Raw genomic sequence first — 19,858 nt, forward strand, 5'->3', positions numbered from 1 at the left:
TATTGTTTCTTTTTTTTTTTTTTTTGAGACTCAGCAATCAGCAGGTTTTTTTTTTTCTTCTTTTTCAGTTTTTGATGCCTGTTTATAATGTGAAACTTTTCTTGCAGCATGTTAGTTATCATTTTTAAATACTTTTTTCCTCCTTAAAGATAACAAAGCAAAACAGAAAGCCAAAGAGATGATCCTTACTTTTGCATATTTTGCACTTTGACTTTTTTATTCTTTTGCCAGCAGTATTTTATGATGGTTATTATTATCATGATGATGATGATGATAGATATATACATATATACAAATAAATACATTTTCAAATGATGGCAGTGGAAGGTTTTCCTGGAGAATGAAGTGCGGTTTGGTTTCCTTGTCAACGGAAGATGAAGTGAACAACTGAACATCTCCCCAGTGCAGGTACTTCATCTCCTTGTAGGCGTTTCCACGCTGTGTAAATTACATTGTGAGATTTTTCTTTTATTTTCTTTTCTTTTTTTTTTTTTTTTCTTTTTTTAAGAAATCTCTTTCCACCCATAACTAAAGGTTTCTGTGCAATACACATGAGGACTGAACTAAATATCTCTGCCTCGTGATTGCTTGGATGTGTGTAAAATGTTGCACTAATTGAGCATAGGTCGGTTAAGCTGAAGAGAGGTGTTTTGTGTGCTGTACTGTATAGAGAAGGCAGCTGGGGAAAAAATATCCAGACACCTACCCCCCCACACCCCCCCCACCTTTTCCATTTGAAAAAAAACCAACCCTAAACCCCAAACCGAAACTGATGAAACCTTGAGATCCTCATTATGGGTACAAATACTTACAGGACTTTAGACAAAACCAAAAACCCTGGCCCTGTATCGTGATGACTCGTGTGTTTGTGTGTGTCTGTTTAAAAATTATCCATTAGAAAATAGCTGTGAGAGAAACAGCAAAGAAGGCTCCCTTGGAGAGCTGGCTCACTGCCACATGAGGCATATTCCGTAGCCCTAAGGGCAGCAAAACCCTTATATCCAACTTCTGCTCCTCATATTAAAAAGGCATAAACAAGGCAGCAGGTTGCTTCTTATGAATTTAATTCATTGGGATGGAGATTAATCAGAAGCAGATATTTGCTTGAAGGTGTTTCGTTTTGTTTTGATGATTATTAATGCCACTGGCTGACAGGGAATGGGAAACTGTTACTTTCCGTGACGGTCACTGAGAGTTCAGGATTGGAGGAGAAGAAACTGTTACTTTTCATTGAGAGCACTTAAACGCTTAACAGAGGCTGCCCCCGATGTAGAGACAGGATATTGGTTATCTAAAATACAATTTGGAAAGATTTTTCCAGTTAACAGGTTTCTTTTTTTTTTCTTTTTTTTTTTTTTTTTTTCCTGAATGCTTGGATCTGCAGTGTTCTCTGTTGTTTACTTTATTGTGATGGGATTGCTTAATGTATTTTATATAAACAGCTTTTAGGGATCTATAACTGACTATAAAGATAGGCTGTGTATTCAGCTGCGGAAACTAAAGTAAGTTACAGGGGATATATTTCTTTTCTCCCTGTGGTATAAGCAAAAATAATTCGTAGGACTACAAATGCATTTGGAAGTTTGAGGCTTCTAACACTTATATTTACATTCTTGTAACTTAACAGCTTCCTTCAAAGTAGAAAGTGTGGATAAGAAGTCTTCAGCATTCTCTTGTGCAATTAGTCATTGAAAAATAAATACATTCATTTGTTTCTGTAGAAAAATAACTGTTAAGTATTTATGGTGGCTTTTTCCAGCTTAAATATAATAAAAATGTTTAACATATTTATGCACTACTTCTGCTTTGACTTGATGGAATACTTTTGGCAGTATATCGGGGTCAATAATCCATGTGTCTAAAAAACACTGTCTAGATATTTGCATAATAGATTATGATGACTTCTCTGAAATAGCGACGATCTGTTGTGTCAATACTCCACATTTTAAGACTCAGCCTGCTTATTTTTATATTGTTTCACTTGAAAGCAAGCCATTGAAATACAAGAGTGATTGAAACTTTATTCTACATCCCTCTTTTTATTTCCATCTCTCCTTATTTTTAATTTAAAGTTTTTCAATAAATTATGTGGAACTGCCAGTAAGCAAAATATTTTCAATATTGCTAAAGCACTGAAATAAAGTAACTAGGCTAGGAGTTTCCAGAATTATGTTCCTTTTGTCCTTTCTTTTAATATTGCAGGTGTGTTGTGTGAGTAATTTTGTACAGATAGTTGCTGACTGAAGATCTAGTCCTGCTCACCTAGTCTTATCCTGAAGTCTGAGAGAGAAAGTTTTAGGAGTGCACTGTTTTCAGCACCCAGATTTCATCTACAAAACACCTGTTGTCTGAGTTGCATGGTAATTAATATACATACATTTCATTTGCAGCAATCTGATGTTGTGTGATTTCATGTATATCAAACAGCCTGGGGACTTTAAGATAGGAATAAAGGAGCTAATTTTGAAAGAGGATACCCTCTCCCTCCTGCACTATGTCAGCACAATAGGATTTGGGTTGGTGGAATCTGTTCCAGCTTGGTGTTTCACTAGTTATGCTATGACTAATGCTGTTGAAAGCATGTTTGGAAAGCCATAGTTAATGTAAAAGACAATTGCCCTTCTGTACTTTTGAGATTAATAAAAATTTTGTCTTAAGAACTGCAGCATTGTTTCTACAAGTGGTGATACAATTACATTTCTTATATTTAGTATGAGATGGACTTGTACTGCCATAACTCCTGAAAGACATGAGTGTCCAGACTTAAATGTCATCTATTTTTCTTTACATCTGTCCCAATATTCAGGGGAGCTTAGGAATTTAAGATACCTTTGTACATGTTTGTAAACTGAAAGCTTTGGAAAGCAATTTTTCTTTTCTTTCTCCATAACTAACTGCTATTAATGGCATTTACTAGAAAATAAGAATGAACAGGTGAACAGAAGTTACTAACTGTACAGTGCCCAGAGCGCTGACTCATAAATACAGGTTTTTAGCTGATGTAGTGGCCTGAATTGGCAACAGCAGCATATATTCTCACATTTTTCTACATAGAAAATAGGACTGGAGGGGCCTGTGGAGTCATCAACCCTGTTTTGCTGTGATGCCAGACTGGTCGTCTTATTTTGTTCAGATTCAGCAAGCTGTGGTTTAAATTTAGCTTGGGCATCACTCCCGCTGCACCTCTTCGAAGGTTAGGCAGAGCCTCACTATTCACGCTGGTAGAAACCTCATTCCCATCCTAAATTTATTCTCAGACAGTTTACACTTTTTTTTTTTTTTACTTTTTTTTTTTTTTTTGGTGCCAGTGCTGTCCCTAAACAGTAAGATTCCTTCTCCACATCTTCTCCTCTTCAGAGTGTATTTCTTCTAGAGAGCAATCACAGCCTCTTTTCACTCATGTTTGCTGGGCTTACTGGGAGAGGTTCCCGACAGTGTGTCCAGTGCTGGGAAGGGGTGTTGAGACTGGCTCTGACCAAAGTCATGCTGCAGCAGAAACAAGGCAGCTGCATTTAAATCCTCTTCTGTCCAAGCTGATCTGTTCTGCTTTCAGTTGCAAACATGGCAGTCTGGTTTGTGGCTCTCACATCAGCCGGAATGTTTCTACCTGGAGCTGTGCTTGTGGACATGCCTTCTGCTGGTGGAGCAGGCTTTGCACTCTGCAGACCTTCCCTTTGCTCTGCCTAACCAATCTCAATTTCTCTGGCTAGAATGTAATGGCAAAGTACTCTAAGGAATTTCTCCTGCAACACTCTGATGTTAAACTCCCAAGAATCTTCTATTTATGTTTTAGTATTTTGTATTCATATCAGCCAGGGGAACCTGAATGGACTTGAGCCAATGCTGTATCGGGGACTGTCTTCTATCAGGAAGAAATGTGAAAGTTTGCTACAATGCTTTTAAAAATAGCTTTTCCTTATTAGTTTCTTCCCAGGTTGCTTATATCTTAGCACTCTAGTCTTCTAAAGTATTATTCTAAAAGTAGTTTATTTCTCTTTTACAGTGTAATTTTTCCTATTTTCTTCATTCCCTGCCTTCTGGGTTTCAAAAGATAAAAAGATGAAAAAGCTTAGTAGTGTTTAACGTGTAGGATTGTAAAAACTGATGGTTCTGCCCCCAGATTAATGTTTTTAACTTCCCTTGGTCTTCTTAGAGGATGTGGTGCTCTGTCAAATTCGAGAGCTGAATCCTTTATGTTTTAAGTACTTACAGAATTTCTGAACAGCAGGCTAAAGATGACTATTTCCTGATAAAAAATTATGGGATCTGTGACACTGTCTACTTAGTCATTAAGTTTGTAGCTTCCTCAAGCTCCCATCTAGACTGACAGAAAAAACCAAAATGCTACTTTTAAATGGTATGACGATTACAATGTAACATTTTCACCTTTGTAAGGTACCAGTATGATTTTATGGTCTTTGAACAGTTAATGAAGTAAAATGGCTTGAAGATTATTGCTTTGTGTATACACACATTAGAATAATTTCTACCATTTTTTTTTTCTTGGCTTTACTCTTTCCTATTTCAAAACTAATGACACTCTAATCTCTATAATGTATTTAATCTTTTAAAAGCATTTATACTGAGGTTTTGAAAGTATTTTCTAAGAAAATTTATTTTTGTACAACGAAGTGTGTTTTTCCATCTCAATGAATCATCTGCCAACAATTAAAACAAATAATCAAGTAGACCTTCAATTTATTAAGTGAATCTCGGGTTGCTTAGTGTAAATACAATTAATTTGTTTCTATCATTGTAATATTCTGTGATAGAAAGATAGATAGGCAGATGAATAGATAGAATCATATAGACAGATATTTTTAGAGATGTTTTTAGTGTGATAGAGAACTAACAGAAATCTTACATTCATTAATTATATTTCAGGGCTGAACAAAAAATTTTGTTTAAGAATGAACAGTTTAACTTTCCCTGCATAGTAAATTTGTACACACCAATATTATCTACTGCCACTTGACAAAAGCTACAGTTACATTGCCTCCATGATACTCTTCTGTGTGTCTCCCCAGCATTCAACCCAGGCTCCTTACGTGCTGTCGGGTCTGCCAGGATGTCAGGGCTCAGCCTTTCTGTAATTTCATTTTAGTTTCAGGAACAGAGTTTTTTGCTCTGGTGTAGTTCCTTCGTGGTTATGGCAGCAAACAGTAATTTCTACTCTGGCTTGGCTGGTAGAGGTTTGAAGAAGCAGAGGTGGCTTTCATATGAGTGATGACCAACAGTAGGTTTAAACATGGTAGAATATGAATGACACTCACCAGGCTCTTTATATTTCCTTTGCACACTCAGAGTCTTTCTGCCAAAATACCTAAAGCTCTGAGTGATTTTGGTTTATACCAGTGGCCCTTCCCAGGTGGCCTTCTCCTGTTGTCAGTGATTATTGCCTCTACTGATGGGCAGTCTCTGAGCAACCAAGTCAATGGGAAGCTCTGAAAATGGTTGAATCTTTGCATGGGCAGTTCTGTGGTCCTTTGACAACGTGCTTACAGTCCCTTAGACAGTCATAGGTTATCAGAGCCAGTATAGGCCATTGATATTATTTGAAGACCAAGAAACTATAAAGGATCCAAGCATAATTATTTGACCTTAATAATTATTACATGACTTGGTGAAAGTCAGGTCCCAGTATTCCAACTGTGCCCCATACCAACAGCCTTTATTTCAGCCTGTTCAGCCACATTGGTTGCTTTCGTTAAGATCCTCCCTTAGGTCAGGCATGTACTTTGTGTGGTGCAGGGTCAACAAAAAGGGGCTATCTGGCACGAATCAAATATTAATGGAATTCTTCACCTGACTGAAGCAAGGCTAAATTTGTTCTGCACAAAAACATTTCACTAACACATTTCATTCAGTAAAATGTTGCCTCAGTTTTTGCTGAGAGTCTTGCATAGAAGCTGAACAGTATCTGTGTCAAATAGATACAAGACACATATTGGTAAATTGTGGTAACTTTACTATTTGGAAGAGGCACTGCACATGTATTTCTTGCATGTGGTATATTTAGGTTGACTTAAGAGATGGAGTTTCAGTGTCAAAGAATTATGTTTGCATGACTTTGACAATGCTGGTCCTTCTTTCTGTTTGGTTGTGTTATACTGGGGTTCAAAAGTACAAAAATGTTTGCACTACCCCAGGCATCCTACTTATTAGAACAATATGATTTAATAAAATGCAAAAAAATAAAATGCATGAATGTAACAAAGATAGTTTTGTGCATTTTTGCATGCTGGGCCTGCACCCAAGGGTTACCAAATGCTAACAGCTCTTCCGTGGGTAGAAGGAGTTATAGTAACTCACTGACATTTTACAATGAAACACTGTGCTTTTTAGTAATTACAACATCATGTTTCTAAGCTCTACCCATAATGCAGTTACTTTTTATAAAAGAAAAAGAATTCTACCTAGTTACAATATTTTATCGAAAGATCCTTCACCCAATAAATATTGGGATAGGAGTTATATAACATTTAAAAACGTGCTGTGCAAACTGTCATGCAGTGTCTATGAAATAGATACCCTGAAGGTATAATTAAAACAAAACTTCCTGTTTTGGTACTGATGAATGGAATTAATTATATTGTGTTCTAAGTAACAAAAATATCATTGCTATTATCTCATTTCTCATCTTGTATTTGCCACTGATTTCACCGGGTAGAACTCAACACTTGAGATGTTGCACAGTAGGTCAGTTTTCTAATGTACTTTCTACTGTGTACTCTCTACTGTATAAATTCACATCCACTTTTTTTTTTTTTTTTTTTTTTTTTTTTTTCAAACTGCAGAAGAAGAAGGATGTAGTTATGTTTTATTCCTGCATATACAACTTCCAGTTAAATGGGAGCTTTGTAAATGGGACAACTGCAAGATTGGCTCTGAAGAGGTTAGCATCTTCTAGTTGTGCAATTGTAAGTTGTAGACAATTAGTGTATATTGTGCACAATTAAAAGAGATGCTACATTTAAATTTTGATGTTTTGTCACTTTTGCTTTCAGGGGATAGTTCATCAGGACACGGATGCTAATTTTATTGTTTATTATTTTATGAGAAAAGCATGCTGTGTTACCATCGTCAGCATGTACCAGCTCCGGTGGGTGATGTAGAAACAGAAAGGTGCAGCATTAAACCATGGTCCTATTAAAATCAGTGATACATACATATGCTGATCAAATTTTCCTGTCAAAACATTTTTTTTTCTGTAGATTTTTGATAAAGTGATTCACACAAAAAGGCTTCAATCCATCTCACTTAACCTTGCTGTTTAAAAAATAGGTTTTCAGAGCTAAGCTAGTCATCATTTTAGCCATCTAAAAGTTAGTCATTGAAGTCTAACACGGTCGCTCAAGGCTTTGTAGTCAATGGAGATATATAGACACCTTCAGAGAATTACAGATTATATCCCATGAGAGGCATCTATGGATAGCTGAGATGAACAACCTTCCTAAAATGCCTCTCTTTTCACTGATGAGAGAGAACCTAGATGGGACATTTAAACTAGATTACTAACCTTTTAATGGATGAAGTTAGAGGAGATGAATCTTATGATTCCTCCCCACCCCATATATTGAAATATTAATTTCTTAATGAAATATTTGGATGAAAACTTATTTTTTGTCCACAAAAATCTTCATGGCTTTAAGTTTTTACTTGAATTTCTTTTCAACTTCTGCAGTAATTTTTTTTTTTTTTTTTTTTTTTTTTTTTTTTTTTTTGAATCAGTTCTAGACTATGATAAAATTCCCAAAGATTTCTGTTGGGGACAAGATGTCACACTTCTTTTCCATTGCTTCACCCAGTTTTCTGACTGCTTATAATATAAAATCCTACAACTTGATTAATTTTTGTGAACTGAGGTGATACAGACAATGTAGGTTATATATTTAGCTATTAATGGCATGCTGTTGTTATTCTCATGTACATGCTTGTTATAAAAGATTCCAGTAAAACCTGTGGTTTTGAATATCCAGATAGATTTTATTTTTCTTTGTCTCATGTAATTTTGTAGAGAAGATTGGAATTTTATAACACTGAGTGTTAACCTTTGTATAAATCAGCTCCTAAACAAAGTTTACTATAGTGACTTGTTTTAGATCCATCCCAAGTCATTGTGAGTAGCAGGATGCAAAAGTGTGAGCCAATTTGTGTCACTTCCCAGTATGCTATGATATTATCCTCTTTGTCCACAAACTTTGAATTCTGCTATTTCTTTCAATATGTGTTTGGGCTTTCTGTAAGATTTTGTACAGGTACTGAAATATGTGAACATAGTGTATGTATTTCCACCATGGGGTTTGTCTTATTCTCAGAGCGGCATTATCTGAGTGCCTGTACAAATGTCATCAAGCTGCTCATAGGCCATTTTTTTCACTGGCAGCACAGTATGAAACTGAACAAAAGCTGAATCAAAATTAGAAATTAACTGTTTGGTATAATAGGAGTAAGCACAGAACTCGGTGTAGTAAGAATTAATTGCACAAATGACATAGTGTTACTACTATGATGAAGTAAGATGCAGCTGTGAACTCTTAACAGACACTTTATAATGGTTTGTACAGATTCAGAAATCTTACGGACTTGTGAGAATTGAGGACTTAAAAAGTTGGAGTTCTCAGCACTTTGAAATCACTGCTTCAGATAAGTGTAGTCATATGCTCTAGTCATATGCTCTGGGGACTATAAACTGTTAGCTGCAGCTGCTGTGTCATAGGATCATAGAATCATAGCACATGTTATACACTTCACCACCACTTGGCCTTCATCTTTGTTCCTCGCAGTGTGTCTATATTTCTACCTTAGGTTTTTGTACTGTCCCTCAAAAATGCATTTTCTGAGCAGTATTCACATAAAACAGATTTACAAGGATAAAACTCTTTACTGACTTCATGAAGGTTTCTCCTCTTTTCCCTGTTTCATTTATGTACCCTAACATTTCCTTTTTCACGCACGTTTTCAGTCTCAGCTCAGAGTTAGGAGCACAGTGTTGCCACAGGAATATACACTTCTCATAACCATACAGTGACAGGACATAGATGAACACAACTAAATTTCTCAATGAGAGTAGGACATATAAGCCAAACTGCTGTTTGATATAGCTGGGTCTAACTCTGCCAGCTGCTCAGGGTGGGTAGGTGGTCCAGGGATCCTGAATGAGAATACATGTTCAGGAACATGCTTGTGAAAGGAGAGATTACAAAAAGAATAATTACAGTTTAGTTTAAAGAAATAAGCTATTTCAGGAATGCCACTTTATTTTTTTGGTTTGTTAACATCCTATATAGTGTGACATTTCATCTCAGAATTTTTAAAATGGGTTCAGAAATTCCCAATACTCGGTTACCAATATTAGTGAATGTTGTGAATGTTCTTTAAAATCAGAATAAGACTGGCTACTTTTCACTTTCAGATCTTTTAAGATCAAAATCAGCCCTGCCATAGAGACCCATGTCACACTGGTTTGCAGTGACAGAAGAAAGTATATTTTAAAATGTGGGGTGTGTTCCTTTGAATTTCTGGATCCTTTTTATCTTTTATTTGTAATTTTTTTTTTATTTCAGACTTGCTGGACCTTCCCTCCTGCTCTGGACCTCTCCCCTGGCGTCGGCACAGCTCAGAAGGATGAAAGAAAAGGAAGCAGTAGGAGAGGGATGGAAGAGGGGAGAGGAGTAGAAAGAGAAGGAGGAGGGACAGCAATAGAAATGGAGAAAACATTCCCCAGTTAAGGCTCCAGACAATGGGGATGTTTTCAGTCCCCTCTCCTCCTCACCTTCACCTCAGGCTCAGGCCACTCTCCCCCTCCACCACCTTAACTTTCATCAGCACTACAGATATTTCACTACTCATTTCCATTTTTAATTAAGGAATTAAACCAGAACAATTAAAAACTTGGAAACAACAAAATGTAGCCCTCTTCTCACAAATTATAATATGATGCTATTCATGTAACTTGTCCTTGAAGTAGTGTTATTTTCCTCCTAGTGAAGCAGATTTCCTTCTTTAACTATGAAAGTATGAAATGGATTCATACTTTATGAGTAAGACAAAAAAAAAAAGGTTAGGTTTCTCATTCCTTTTATACCCAAGGTGAGCCCTTTACTTCAGCATGCACATGAATTTGTTTCAGTTTTATTCATCTAGATCCAAACCCAGACTTTCTACTGGTCTTTGTTTATTTTTTACTTTCCCTTCTTTCAACTCTTTACTTCCAGGGATCCTCCTTACTCATCATTTTAGTAAGACTATAAATTAAAAACTATTCCTAATTCTTTCAGTTAGTTTGAAATTTTCAGTGGATTATTCAGCTTTGTAGACCAAATACTCCCACCTGGGTAAAAAATGCAATCTGATTTTTTTTTTTTTTTTTTTTTTTTTTTTTTTTTTTTTTTTTTTAATGTGCAGTGTGACTATCAGACAGAGAATAAATAGGGACTCCACTACTCAGTGAGGCTTCATCCTGGCAACTGGCTTTTCTTCCCAGCTGGAAGGCCAGCCACTGTGAAGGTGGAAAAGTGCTCGTATTAAAAGGACTCTTTAGCCAAACCTCTTTTTATTCCTTATATATACCTGCCACCTCACAGCCATTCCCACCAGGAATCCTATCTACATGACAAGGTTATTCTCAGAGTGTTAATAGAAAGAGTAGGTCCAGTAACTGGTCTTTCTAAGAAGTTATTTCTTAAATATAAAGCTTAAATTAGTCCTATGGCTCCCCTATACCAATCTAACTTATACAACAAATCCACTAAGTCAGTACAAAACAAAGTCCAGTTGCAAATCTGCAGACTTAATTTTTAAATGGAATATACTAAGACCTCTCAAATGCTTATTATATACTATAATCAATGGTAACTGAGTGAAGAAAGGTGTTAGATTTAAATAAATTCTGGATGGAACAGATATTCAGATATACAGATGCTGGTGAAACGGGTCCAGAGCAGAACAATCAGGTCCAAAAGGCTGAAATAAATTTTATATCCTAAAAAGACTTTTAAAAAAAGTACTATAGACAAAATTATTAGGTATTTTGCAAATCTAAATGCAATAGGTCAAATGGGAACATGCTATTAAATAAAAATACAGTACATAAAACTGCAAGAAAACAATTACTTCTCTCAGGGATTTTATATTTAAGGATATGTTAAAATTTGTTAACATGTAGGACAGCTTAATTGTACATTTTCTCAAAAGATGCACACTAAACTGATGCAATTGACTGTTGCCTTATTACCTGACTAGAAACTTTAAATGTTAGTTGGTATCGGTCTGCCCGAGATTTTGTTCTTATAGTTTGTTTAGATTTTGTTTATCTGTGCCCAACTTACTTAAGTCACACACTTAAATAGTAGGTTTCTGATTTCAGCAGAGTACTCAGGGCCCCTAAACTTGGTACTTCGGGTCTCTGAGCAGTCTCTATGAGAAGTGGGCACCTTGAAGGAGCCCGTTGGGACAACTCGATGAGGTACCCAGATTCCCCATACTGAGATCTGTGGCTGCTTGAACCAGGTAATTACTTTTGTCACATCACTCCCCTGCAGTTTGTTAAAGGGGAGGTTTCACTGGAGACTTCCCTGGACCTTCAGGAACTTATTATCTGAGGTGGAGCTTTTTTTTTTTTTTTTTTTTTTTTTTTTTTTTTGGCGCGGACAATCTGCATATGTCTTTGAGATTTAGACATGTTTTCCATCCTTAAGTCTTATTTAAGGTCAAGTAAGGGAAGCCTACCTTAACTTTAGGTAACTTTAACTGGTAATACAACAGAAGTTGAAACTCATCCTCAACTACCATTGAAATATAATGCAAGGCATTTCATGTTTCAGAATTTAGAGTCATTTGCAAAGGGGAGAAATCTGACTTTTTTCCTCCTGTAAGTAGATATTTTGAAGCCACTGGTGCTGGTGAGGTCAGTAAGACTGCCCACACAAGTAAGATGAAGAAGGAGCTGTGGAAATGGATCTGAAGCACATATTTTTAAAATCAGACTTCCTTGGACTGTCTCAAATCCTTTGCCTTCTCTCAGTCCTACCATCCTATCATCTCTGACACAAATATATATTTTAACTTTGTAGTTTGCTTTGCAACTTTTATCTTCTTCAGAGTGTGGAAAAAAATAATTTCATGTAGCAATTGCTGTTTCACTTCAAAGTGTAACTACAGTATAATCCATAATCATCAATTTCTTTTATGACCAGCTGTTTGCTATTATTTTTTACAGCCTTGCAGTGCATCAATAAAGTATCTTTATAGAAGTGGAGTAAAAGAGTTGGCACCTTTGTAACTAGAAACTTCCTAATGAAAACTTGGAAAGCTTTCATCCTTTCCTGAAAGGGTAGTGCTCTTTACATATGTTTATAACCCCCCCCTTTCAAATTAAATACTTTGTGACATATGATATAAAATGTGTCTCATGGTATTGGATGCTACATGTAACATGTAAGTTTTGAAATAAATTACATTAATCATTTGGTATTAGACTTCATCTGTGAAATTCAAAGCAAGATTTGCCTGTTAACTGGTGCTCACACAGAGCAACAAGCATAAGTACTTTTGAAAGTCAAGAGAATTTTGGCCAGCTCTAGTAAATACAGAATTAAAGGCCTGACTTACCTCAGCATCTTTATGGTAAAGGTTTACTGTGTGTAGAATGTAGATTACTGTATGTGATGGCAATCCCTATTTGGCCTAGAAAACAGAATTACGGTGGGAACATGGCTGAATGAGAGCTGCCGTCATCATCAATAAGATACTTCATATATGAAAGATATTTTAAGTAAATATGCCAAGGAGAAGGTATGTCAGGTGCACTTTGAACGGAAAATGTGTGGCTTTCTATGTGTAACTTGTAGCAAGACTGAGCCCACCTAGAAGCTGGGAGTCAGGTACTGCTCTGACTTGCAAGTTTGCAACAGTTTGGGCATGAACCCATGTGGACTCCACCACAATAGATTTTTATCTGAGAACATAATTTCTTATTTTGATTTTTTTTTTTTTTTAATTTTAAGATGAGAAATTGTGCATGATGTTTCCTCATAAAAGTCTATCTTTCCCAGTCTCATGTATTCTGAATAGTACAGTTTACCATGTTATGTAGAAGGTGTACCGATGTAACTATATCCAAGGATACTCCCTGTCTCGTTATTTATAACAACTTTGCTATTGATTTCATTGGGAGCAAGATCCGGCTTCTGTTTTCAGTACAACAGGCTGCATTTCTGCTATAAATGTAGAACAGGGCATTAACTCAATAGAACAGACAGTCTGGTACCTGTTGAATCAGGGATTCTGATAATGGCATAATAAAGATCTGATTTAATATAAAAGATGCAATGTTGTTTTTCCTAGTAAATGAGTTGATATATTTTTTTTTCTGGTATACTGAAAGTGAAAAAAAAAAAGCTGAAGTACTGGGTCAAACTCAAGGTCCAGCTAGCTCATTGTTCTGTTTCTGATGGTACTAAAGAATAAGAAAAAAAGTTATATTCTCGGAAGAGGCTACTTTCTAGTAGAATACATAAAATACCAGAATAATAAAGCAAGAATAAACTATACTGGCCTATAGTTTATAGTCTATTTTACAGTTCATCAATATTAGTAAGTTGATACAGAAATTGATACCTTGTACAATGAGATACATATCAGGACAGATCACATTATCTTATCAAACAGAGTAAATATAGTATCTAATAATGATCATATCAATTAACAGCAACTTCATATTATGTAGAAAAACAACACCTCAAAATACACCATAGATAGTATGCTTAAAGCAGAAACACATTTTTTTAAAAATTAAAAACTAAATATTAATTTCCAATATATTTGCAAGATGATGTAAGAATACATCTAGATTAGTACTGCAACTCAGATCAAACTCCTGAAGTAATTTCGAATAATAGGAGTCCGTAATTTCCTAAATTCTGTCATTTCCCAACTTTGTATTCCTTGACTTTGCCAACCTACTTAACAATTTTCAAGATAGTGTTTTTTGAATGTGTATGTGTACAGTCTATATTTAATATATTGAGGGAGATTACATGTCTAGACACATATATGTGAAGTTTCATTATGAAATATTTAGCAATCATAGCATAAAAAGACAATTATTTATGAAAATTGTTTTGGAGCATTGCCTCCTTGTAGCTTTTTACTGAAGCTATAAATCTGAGTTTCCCATATTTTCTATTTGCACCACTGTATGAAGAAGTAAAACAGTAAGATTGTGAAGTAGAAGCATGCTTTAATGAACAGAGCAGACCACCCAAGCTTGGTCATATCTGTATCCCAGCAGAAACTCTGGGAGGATGTCCTCTGGTTTTTGTGAACTTCAACTTCCGATATGTGTTCACCTGTTTACATTTAGAGCAGTAACATTTCTTTAAGGATTTACTTTATTAGTCGAATTTCATCTTAGAATTTTAAAACCTTTGTGCTTTACAAATGCTTATCATTTAAGTAATGATAACATAAGAACTCTTTATTGATTTGTGTGGTCGAAGTGCATAGGAACCCGGGCATGAAACAAGACTAGCAGCTTATTAAAAAATCACAGGGTGAGTTTCAACCTCAAAACCATATGATTTATATGCAGCTTGCAACCCACCATGTGTGCTCAGTATTCTGCAGTAGGGTAGTATTCAATAATAACAATTATTTTTTTTTTCAAAAATAATACACACAGTGTAAATATTTAAATTATTTTCAATGTGAAATCATCTGAAGTATTTGCATGCATTACCTCTTCTGAACTCATTCAGTCACAACCTCTCACAGCAGTATATTGCAAATATACTCAGACAAAATATCTTTATCCATTCAAAAATATCATAGAATCACAGAATCATAGAATGGTTTGGGTTGGAAGGGACCTTAAAGACCATCTAGTTCCACCCCCTGCCATGGGCAGGGACACCTTCCACTAGCCCAGGTTGCTCAAAGCCCCATCCAACCTGGCCTGGAACACTGCCAGGGAGGGGGCAGCCACAGCTTCTCTCACTGGAACAACCTGTTCCAGTGCCTCATCACCCTCACAGTTAAGAATTTCTTCTACATATCTAATCTAAAACTTCCTTCTTTCAGTTTAAACGGTAACCCCTCATCCTATCCCTACACTCCCTGATGAAGAGTCCCCCCCATCTTTCCTGTAGCCCCCTTTAAGCACTGGAAGGCCGCTATAAGCTCTCCCTGGAGCCTTCTCCAGGCTGAACAACCCCAACTCTCAGCCTGTCCTCATAAGGGAGGTGCTCTAGCCCCCTGATCATCTTCGTGGTCTCCTCTGGACTCTCTCCAACAGGTCCATGTCCTTCTTATGTTGGGGGCCCCAGAGCTGGAAACAGTACTGTAGGTGGGGTCTCAGAACAGTGGAGTAGAGAAGGAGAATTACTTCCCTCAAGATTAGCAATTTTTCTTTCATGCTATATATTTTGTACATAAGCCTTCTGTTATACTCGAGATAGGGTACCATTGTCCTTGTATCATTTTTATAAGTCCTCAGATAGTTCTTTCTCTTAGAGATTTTTTTTTTATGTTACTATCTTTCTCAATACTTTTTAACAAAGTTCAGCCTAAAAAGGAAAAAAAAAAAAAAAAAGTGTTTTTATTAATAGAATATTAACAGAATATTTCAGAGCAGGTGAAGCAGAAAGAGACATCAAAGCCAAGTTAAAAAATAATGAAATTATCACAACGAAATTTTCAGAATAATCCTACGGCCATTTTGTAGGCAAAATTTTAAAAAGATGTGCAGCTAATTTTAATTTTTAAATGAGGTGACTTATGTGGAAGTAGTTACATTCCAACAGTTCAAGAGAATCTATGAAAAGCTGCTGAAGTTGTTCCCTCATATACCATATAAAGAGATACATATAAAAGATATCCAATATCTTAGATGATCTTATCTTGTATGATGTATGGTGTAAGATAAGATATAAATTTCTGTTTATTTGCAGCAGAGTCAATTTGTGTTGGGTTTTTTTTCCAAGAACAATGTATTAGACCACAACTGAATCATTAAAAAGGAAGATACTTGTTTTGAGAAGCAAAACTAAAAGAAATAATTTTCTTTCAGTGAAACCAAATGTTAGTTGATATGAATTAATGGAACAATATCGCATGAGCTAATAGTCTGGTTTAAACACGTAGTTTCATCTGCACGTTTAGTCTCCATCAAGCTGATGCAAAGCACGAAAAGCCTGTGGTAGGGCAGGGAGTGATGTGACTTTTGGCTTTGGACAAGGTTGCCCTTGGTGGTGCAGATAAGGACTGCTCTCCTGCCGACCAGCAAACATGCACATCTTTTAAAGTTTCATATTTTAAGTTTATACTTTACATGATCACATAATTAAATATGATCAAATCCTACAACTCACCAGTTTGTCTAGGAATAATATATAGGTATTTTTGTGGACAAAAACTACTGTGCAGTTGAAATTCAAATGTTGTGTCTTGGGGGAAAATTCCTTTCATAATACCTTATTCTACATCACTATATTGAAAACTGCTGTAGCACCAGATAAGATAAACTGTGATTTCTTGTAAAGCAATATTGATGTTTTCTTTAGTCAGATTCTCATCCAATTACTAAAGTCAGACTTAACTAGATAATAATTTTTTTTTTTTGAGATTCTGGATTCAAATGTCTGCTATAGGACATTTACAATTGCCACTTTTTATATGTCAACCATAGGCAAAATTTTATAACATTTAGGGTGCAGTTTAAAATGAAACCTTGTTGCAAAATAAATTAAACCCCAATTATGGTGGTTTTTTGTTTTTGTTTTTGTTTGTTTGCTTGTTTGTTTGTTTTGTTTTTCTGTATAGACCTGGAGGAATGTTGACATTATCTGATTTTTTATTGATGTAAAACACTTGTCCATTGTCAAATCCCAACACAAGGAATTTTCCCCATTTTACTATAAAAATTGCTTATAAATTGGAGTATTTTGGACTGTGGTGGTATTGTGTGTATAGTGTATAGGAAAGGATTATAATCCAAACCAATAATTTTCAAAAACATGTCACCCCCAAAAAAATTATTTGACTATTTCATATTGTGTAGGTTCTTTCTGGTCTTAGATAATATTCTTAATGAAATTGATTATTTTTACAAAGTCATGTTTATTTAGAAAAATGAACGATGAGAAGTTTTCTTGTACACAGTTGAAGACAGGCAATGGGAGAGAACTTTGTCTCTCAGTTTCTAGGCTCCTTTTAGGCAACATTTTTCCCAAACACATTTTCCCAGACTTTTTTTTGTTGTTGTTTTGTTTGTTTGTTTGTTTGTTTTGAGGACACATTTACAGTGTAGACACTTGTGCAGTCCCTCTGCCCAATGCAGCTTCAATGTCTCTAAGATCTTGGAGTGACTTATGTGACTTTTGGAGACTCTGGATATGGTTTATTAGGTCAAATTCAAGGCTGGGTTAGTGTGATCTCAAACCTGCAGTTCAAACTTCTTTTTTTCAGCTCAGTCCTCTGTAAAATCTCCTTTCTAAACAAGTAGTCCCTAAACCCCTTGCAAAGGATCAGTGTTTTGGGCTGTAGGCACAGTTTTTCCAGTAGGAAGTTACAGCACAAAGAAAGTGAATTTCCTTGTCCATTGAACTAGAATGAAGGGCATTTGCTGGAGAACAGGAGGCTGATCAGCAACACCTGTTTCTTTTACTGAGCATACATTAATTAATTCATTTAGTGGGGACTTCCCTATTAATTTCTTTCTTATGATTATGAGGGCTGAAGGTTATATTGATTGCACTTTCAAAATAAACAATGGTATTAGTTACTTTACCTTCATATTTGTTTAGGAGCACAGAAATTAAAAAAAAAAAAAAAATCATTGGAGTGCAAATAAGGGATATCATATATTCTTTACAGAAAGCTGAGAATATTAAATTAATTTCCCTGTTCCTGTAAATTGTTTATTTATTATGGCTCATTTCTTCTGCATACATACACCACAGTTAACCTTCTTTGAGCTAAACAAACTAATCCAGTTAATTTCACTGGTGGGCTTCAACCTTTGATCACCCATGAGAGTATAGTTACATTTTATGGGACACATTGAGGAGTCTTCCCTCCTGATACATAGGAGAATGCTGCAAAGGTACTGGACAGAGGGAAGAGCATAGTATCTAACAGAAGGATGTGTATGCTCAACAGAAACAATGCCTGGATGTTCACTATGATTCCCCTCTACCCTTCTCCTTTCCTCTCTTTAGGATATCAGTTTCACATGGAAGCATCCTTCTGTCAATTGTATGCATCCCTCTACAAAGCTACTAACATATCTGAAATCTTTCCACTAATCCTGTAAAATTAAATGCAAATAATCCCATAAACAAATAGTAAAAGACAAAAAGGCTACCAAATCTAATGTTTTCTTGAAGTCAAGCTAAAATTTTAAAAATACTGTAGCCTGGACATTTTTAGACATAGTGACCAATTTGCAGCTGGTATAAATTGGCAGCATGTCTTCATTAAATCAATGGAGAATTGATTACCTGATTCCATGCTCATAACTTGTTCATAGCAAATGTAATGGGATTTGCTTCCTTTTAGTGATAAGTTGTGGAAAATAGGATGATTAGTTCTATACTGGGAAGATAATTTCGGTCTTATTGCAGAGTGACTAATGGAGCTTTAAAAATGTTGAGGTATTGCATATGTGTGTTGTATGTGGAGGGTGGGGGAAAATGTGATGCACATGAAACCTGAGCACAGAAACGATGAACTTGGAAACGATCTTTTTAGTGAAAAGTGAAAGCTATTTAGCTCTAGAGCCTCTCCTTTGCATTTTGAGAGGATTTAGAAGAATGCATTATTCATAGAGAAAGAATAGTTAGAAAGTCAGTTGTTTCTGATGAAGGGTGGTGGGCACAAGCTTGCATATTTTTTAGCCATTTTATGCTACACACTACTGCAGAAAAATCTGTCTTGTGCTTTGAATAGTGTATTGATTATGATCAATCATTTTACATAGACTAAGGTATGCCTTTCTTAGCACAAACTGCATTGACAAAGAGAGTGTATTAATAAATCCTAGAAATTTTGTCATTAATTAGGCTCACTTAAATGTTAGCATAAATGTGCCATCATTCAATAGCCCAATTTTTAGATGGATCATTGGAGATACAATGGAGCATGTTATTTTATTAAATCTTGAGAAGGGTTAAATAACAGAAGGGTTCAAGTGATACAGTTTTCAGACGTTCAGCTGTCAAAACACCATTTTTCGGTTTGCTTTGCTTTGGATCAAGAATTGCAATTTGCTTTAGGAAGTATGCTTCGGAGCCAGTATAGCTGAGAGGGGTTAAAGGATCATGCCATGCAAGACACAGTTTTAACTATAGGATCAGATCGTTTGAGAAAAAAAAAAGATGTGCTCTCTCTCTTTTGATAAAGAGAAAAATATCCATAAGTTGAAAAAGTCATTACTGTAACACTTTTTTTCTCTTCTGTGTTTTAGAACCAATATTATTTTTTTTCCATTGGTATGTGTAATGAGCCATCGTTAATATATGCTACTTAACTTAATCTCTCTGAAACTCAGCTTTTCAGCATGAAAGAAAGGGGGCAGGAGGAGAATTAATATATACAAGGGATAAAACCTGGAAATATATTCATGGCACCTGAACCTCAGCTGTCACCTCACAGATGAAGATGGGGTAGTAGGTAGATTTGGTTTTGCTGTTGATCTTGTAGTATGAGCATATCACCTAGTCTTTCTGAGCCTTTTTGTTCTTGTTATTCAAATTATTTTGCTAGCTGGAACCACATACATTCTTGTTGATGTAAAGTATCCTAATGAAGCTGTGAGTATGAAAGAGGAGCTGTGCAGAAAGAAATGGTGTTAAGACAG

At 35.7% G+C, this 19,858-nt stretch overlaps 1 protein-coding gene across 4 annotated transcripts in view; it reads left to right on the plus strand.

Annotated features, from left to right (window-relative positions):
* Window positions 1–322: 322 nt before the first annotated feature.
* Window positions 323–19,858, plus strand: part of RALYL (RALY RNA binding protein like) — a 396,410-nt gene continuing 376,874 nt past the window's right edge. For all 4 annotated transcript variants that reach the window (XM_026842123.1, XM_026842125.1, XM_026842126.1 and 1 more), the window contains exon 1: window positions 323–408. The gene's annotated coding sequence lies outside the window, so the exon portion shown is untranslated. The remainder of the gene's footprint in view (window positions 409–19,858) is intronic.

Source organism: Athene cunicularia (genome assembly GCF_003259725.1).
Source record: "Athene cunicularia isolate RWA chromosome 2 unlocalized genomic scaffold, athCun1 chr2_part1, whole genome shotgun sequence".
In the NCBI taxonomy this organism is placed as follows: Eukaryota; Metazoa; Chordata; class Aves; order Strigiformes; family Strigidae; genus Athene; species Athene cunicularia.